This window comes from Antedon mediterranea, chromosome 1 (genome assembly GCF_964355755.1).
Source record: "Antedon mediterranea chromosome 1, ecAntMedi1.1, whole genome shotgun sequence".
NCBI lineage: Eukaryota > Metazoa > Echinodermata > Crinoidea > Comatulida > Antedonidae > Antedon > Antedon mediterranea.
The window spans coordinates 2,414,872-2,421,022 of NC_092670.1; the positions used below are offsets into that span (position 1 = coordinate 2,414,872).

Here is a 6,151-nt window from a genome sequence, read left to right on the forward strand (position 1 = left end):
AGTGAATTTAAGTTATTTTTGTCTTCAAGCTAAACAATTTCGCTAAAATCTAAATATCCGTACTTGAAGAGACGCTATGAAAATTAATAATTATGCAGATAGTAATGAGAATAATATAAGATAAAATTAACAAATTCCCTTTTAAATTTAAAATATTTATTTTATGTTTTAAACCAGTGAAGAGTGTAATTTCAATCTTCTCTGTTTAAACAGTGTGATAACCCTTTTATTCTTGAATCGTTTTAATTATTTGTTTAGAATTTGTTACAAAATTATATAACTTTCATTGTATCTTTAGTACAGTCTTGTGTAAGGGTACGCATAATAGATACTGTATGTAGGCCTGTTAACGTGATAGGCCTACCTATTGTGTGCTATTGAAATAAAAATGCAAGTAAAACATAATTAGAAAACCGCTCGAAAAAGAAACACCAAATCAGAAGCGATGCTCAAATCGCCATAAATGTGACTGACGTAGTTAAATGTGTTTATGAAATTTCAACTTCCGTAACTAAACTAAAATCGTCATAAGCGTGTTTGTAAATTTCAAACTCGTTTGAGCAGTTCCATATCGGTAAACATCTGTGAAATGTCAACTTTGTATTTCTCACGCATTGTTGCCGGTGTAAATATACTGGCCTGGATACACTTGTCCTTTTGTATTTGAATCAGATATGTTTGTATCTTTTCTAAAAACAAGGAAAGTTATGCAGTAGAGAGAATCTTAACAAGTACTTTTGTATTTGAAGCAGATATTCCTCTATCTTTTCTACAAATAAAGAAATATTTTTAGCTTGATTAAACTATAATATTTAATAATGTTTTATTAATATATTATTACATTTATTTATACGGTATTTGTTGAAATAGTATTAAAATTGTTGAATGTTTTGCGTTCCTCTAATTATTTTTATGTTTTATTAATATAAATTATCTAACTTTATTATTTTAATTTTTTTTGTTACGCATTCATAAATAAGCTTCATAGAGTGTGTGTGACCCAATATAATATATAATAATTATAAAAATAATATATAATCATTTTCAGAATATGAAACTTCAATTAAAATATGCTTAACAGAGGGCAGCAAACAGAAAATTATAATTATATTAAAAAGGATTTTTATGACAATAGACATTTAGTTCCACTTTATAGTAAAATAAAATCAACCTAAAACTTGTATGAGTGTGAAAGTGAAATTATTCTATTAATTAAAAACAATATATAACATTAAGACATATTTGTATTTATCTTAGTTAAACATATCTCTTTTCCTAATGCCTATGACAGGCTTGGTAGCCATACAAACTGTAGGCCTTGAAAGAGCGGATATGTTCGCTATGGTATTGGGTCGAATGACATGCTGTAGACAAAGATCCAATTTTCTGTACTTGTACAATTATCACTAAATATAAAATCAGTTTATAAATTCAACCTGCACATTTTTTATGTAACATCTTATATAGTTACAGTAGTTACTTCTTTCAGGTTGTCTCTCGGGATATAAGGGAAGGCAACAACTTATTATCATAATGATTTGCCAATTGTTTTATTTAAACGTACTTAACTGAAGTAAAAATAAAAACTTTAGGGCTTATTATATAGACAATTATTTTTAGCGTACTTATTAATGTTATTATAAGTGATATACAGTATAAATTGAAAGTGTTCTACATGATTGATATATTCCAAATTGTGTGTGAAGGGTAACATTCACTTTCATCCAATACTGATATAAATAGTTCATAATGGCAAACCAAGAAACCTTATATTGTATACAAAGCAATTATTGTAGCAGCTTGATTGGCTTCGAAATTCAATGATATATTTTATAATTATTGTTGCAGGTTTATTTTTGACAATCAGTGAATTCAACAAGTACTGGATTATAAAATGGAAATTGTATTAACTATTAGCAGTTTCCTATTTCTAAGATGAAAAGATGTACACTTTATATTCCTTTTCAAGTCGACCTGATTTGCCAAGACTATATTTTAAAATTTTTAGGTTCTTTTCAGTTGATTAATCCTGTATCTTATTTAAATTGAATTGCATTATTATGGTAAACATTACTGTACCTACAAGTAAACTCACCTTCTTCTGATTTACCCTCTCTGGTCATTGGTTTCACTGGCTTTGAGTCTGTTTAATAAATAGCAAATGACAAGAACTGAATTTTTACAAGAAGACCAATGGGTAATGGCATAAATTAAGCATAAAAGTTATAAGAAATATAATTCAATAATGTGTGCAATATGAATGATAGTTTGTGTGAATAGTACATAATGAATAGTAAATCCTATTCATCTCCAAAAATTTATTTTAAAACTTGCTTGAAAAGGTAATTTATTTAAAAAAGTAAATTTATTTTTTTACCTGCCATGTTGTCAACTTTTTAGGTCTTTGTTTCTAAAAAAAAAATGTTGTATTAAAGTATAAATCAATCAATAATACAGGATAAATCATCAATTAAAAATATCTTTTTAACTAACAATCATATAAATAAATAAATAAATCAGAAACTAAAGTGTTCAATAGATCATTTAATTAATCTAAATATAAAATTAATTCAGAGAGGTAGCCTTCTTTTATATTTGTGAATGCTCTAGAAATAACATAATTCTTGAATAAAAATGAGTTTTATCTGCAGTATCTCGGGCAGTAGCTGAGCAAAACTAAATGTATATTATTATTATTAGAAATTTACAAGAAAAAACAAAATATCAATTTATCTAAATTTATTTGTATATTGTACAGTATACAGGTACCTGAGCGTAATAATAACCTACTTCAGGGTGCTTTGTGGCTACCATTCCAATGCATATTTACACAAAACACAAAGTTCAATATGATAGGCTTGCTCAACCATGAAATTGCCAAGAAACTTTGTGATTATGTATGAAATGCCAGAGAAGTATTAATTCAGATTATAATATTTTCCATCCATTTCCATACAGTAGTTTTGTTGTTAATCAGTCACTTTTATTTTTTATTTAACTATTAGTAATGTGAAGAGTGGGAAAGAAAGAACAAAAATGTTCATTCATTCATAATAACATTTATTTCTTATCATTTCAAAGTAAACAAAATAACAATTTAAATATAAATAATTAAGAGGCAACACCCAGAAAGTAATAACATTTGGAGGTTTCCCTCCAAAAAAACTTGTGACGGGTAGCCAGTTAAGAAATTGTAATCATATTGGAGTTTAAACAAACAGAAACAAAACAAGACAAACAAACATGTAAAGCAAGACAACGACAAATTAATAATAATAAAATACTATGGAAGCACAGAAAACCCAGAATAAACATGTTGTTTTATTATTATTAGTTATTTATGAAGTAGAATTTGTTTAAGTTTAAAAGAAAATGTATTTTTTGAAGGTGCCAATTTAATTTCGTCGGGGAGATCATTAAATAATTTGGTGCCACTATAACGGATATTATGTTGCATTAATGTTAATTTGGTAAAGGGAGGGTGGAGATTACAGGAGGATCTAGTTTTATGGGTATGAATGCTATTATTTTTTATAAAGTTGCAAGAAAGTTTGGTTGGAAGTAGACAGTTGACATGTTCATAGACGAAGGTGCATTGTTGGAGGATATTGATGTTTTGGACAGTTAAGATAATGTACTGTATTATCGCTTGAAAAGCTGCCTATTGTCTTTGCTGTTAATATGTCAATGGTTCAGGATATTAAATATTCCATACAAATTATAATGTCCATGTGCGTTTCTCTTTATGCACACCAATGTTTATTCCTATATGTTATTCATTGGGTACCAAAGATTCAGCCAATTGATGTTGTCAACTTTGTAGTGCATTTATGATTTTATAAACAAAATAATAAATGCTTTAATTGGTTGTTAAATATTTGTTTGTTTTCGACAATGTTTTCAAATTGTTTGCATTATATTGCATCTTTCAGTAGTACAGTACTACCCCATAGTCTCTCTGAAAATAAAGTTTGGGGAAAAAAGCTTATTTTATGCTTATAAAATGCTGCATATCAAAACCGATAAATTTAAGTGTGCCGAATCGTCTCGGGGCCGAATCGTTCCGCTACCGCAATTTATTTACTTAGTTCGTGGCTATAAAAGCGATTATTTTTGGTGATTTTTGGTCAGATTTTAATAATTCTTTCTTTAATTTAATATTGATACAAAATAATAACAGGCAATGTATGCTATTAACTTCTAATGTTGCATCGTTATCCCTAGCTAGGTAGTAGGCCTACAGTATACATAGTAATTATGTGGGCCGGGTCATTAGATAGGGAGTTACTGCTCCTACCCTGGAATACGTACCTGTACATACAGTACTCATGGCTTAATCAATGATATACTGTAGTTTACTTTATGATTATATTTTTGTTCTGTACAGTAGATCAGACTATATTTACACAAAATGTTTACTACTGATTATTAAACAAAAATAATTGATATAATAAATCATTATATCTGAAGAAAGAATGATGATTTAAAATGTTAGTCAAAAAGTCTAGCGGCATTTTTGTAAGAAAGATTTCTTCTTTTGGAGTTCCACCTTTAAAAACATGATATATACTGTATCTATCTATCATTGTGTATGATTAAAATATAAAACAAACTACTCCCCTCACTCATGGACATCTTTAAACACTGTGTGCCATGGTTTGTAATAACAACCACTAATAGCTTATACAATGAAGTATTTAAATATATTGTTGTAGATAATGCTGCTTAGGGATTAGGCCAAGTTGAGCCGCCGCCAGAAAAACGTAATTTTCTATGGAACGCCAAATGCTAACTTTCGCCGGTGCTCGTTCTATTTATATTGGGGATAACGATGTACATTCAAAAGTTTATATATCATGGTTTTTAGTATTTATATATTATTAAATATTATAATTAAAGAAATAATTATGAAAATCTGGCTTGTAGATTCCAAAATATAAGGCCTAAAACATCACCGAATGTTATCGTTTTTAGCCAAAAATGACGTAAACATTGCCCCTCAGTCGGCAGTTGTATGAACTAGACCTAGGCCTGCTCCATTTTTCGGTAAAATAATTACATAACATCACGTTTTTAGTAAAATATTTTGTGTATTAACATTGTAAAATTCAATAAAATATGACATTAAAAGATTAGTAAATAAAAAATAATATTTATTTAACCTCATTCGAAGAATGTTAATACTCTATTAATTAGTCCTGAGAGACAACGTGACTTTACGTGGTAGGCCTACACGCGAGAAAAATTATAGAGTGCACTGAATTTTTTCCTCGAACTAGATTAAAAACAATTAAATTATTAAATATTACTACTTTCCTTTGCTGTGTTGTTAATTGTAATATGTAATTATATATTATTTATTTTCATGACCAATAAACCAAGACCATGAACTTATGTACTAGGACACCATCCTAATCACTACGCGAAATGTAGTAAAAGACGCATGCACTGGGCGTTTCATAGAAATCACCGGCGGCTCAACTTGTCGGCGGTCCAACCGGTCATATCCCATTCTTGTGATAGGCCTATCATGTGATTTGAATAAAAACGAAATAGACTTTGTATAGGCCTACATTTTACCAAATAGTGGAACTAGTTACATCACGTCATCTAACATAAAATAACTACTAAAAAATCATTTTAAAATTATAGTAACTAACCTTAATTTCTTTGTGGTATTACAGAGAAATTAGTTTCGATTTGTTTCATCCTAATGTAAATCTTACACTAACACAGGTCAGTCGTATACAGTAGGCCTACAGGCGATATAAGGGTGTGGCTGCAGACAATGAATATTGATTTTATTCAATTTTATGATGCCTAAAATCACTCAGCCATGAACTTAGTTATAATAACAATGCAATTGCTGTTTATACAATTTTTATTGGACCCTGCAATTATGAAATCGCCAGAGAAGAATTGATTTATAATAAATTTACTGCTGAACTAATAAATTCCAATTTCATCAAAAGAAGCAGTTTTGGTTTTTAAATGTTTCCTTAGTTTATGTTATATTATCAACCTATCATGTCTAAATTGGAAAGAACAAGTTATGGTATCCCTGAATGAGGTTCTTTACAATGCAAACTTTATAACTGTACAAATAACGTAGTCAATGGTTACAAGCATTTGATATTGTATTGTTAAATAG

General features: G+C 28.8%; 1 long non-coding RNA gene across 1 annotated transcript; it reads right to left on the reverse strand.

Moving 5' to 3' along the window:
• Window positions 1–638: 638 nt before the first annotated feature.
• On the reverse strand, window positions 639–5,779 carry LOC140045550 (uncharacterized). Its single transcript, XR_011844591.1, has 4 exons — window positions 5,661–5,779; window positions 2,378–2,410; window positions 2,096–2,143; window positions 639–689 (listed from the first exon to the last, which is right to left on the reverse strand). It is a non-coding gene; the product is annotated as an uncharacterized lncRNA (long non-coding RNA).
• Between the last annotated feature and the right edge of the window lie 372 nt (window positions 5,780–6,151).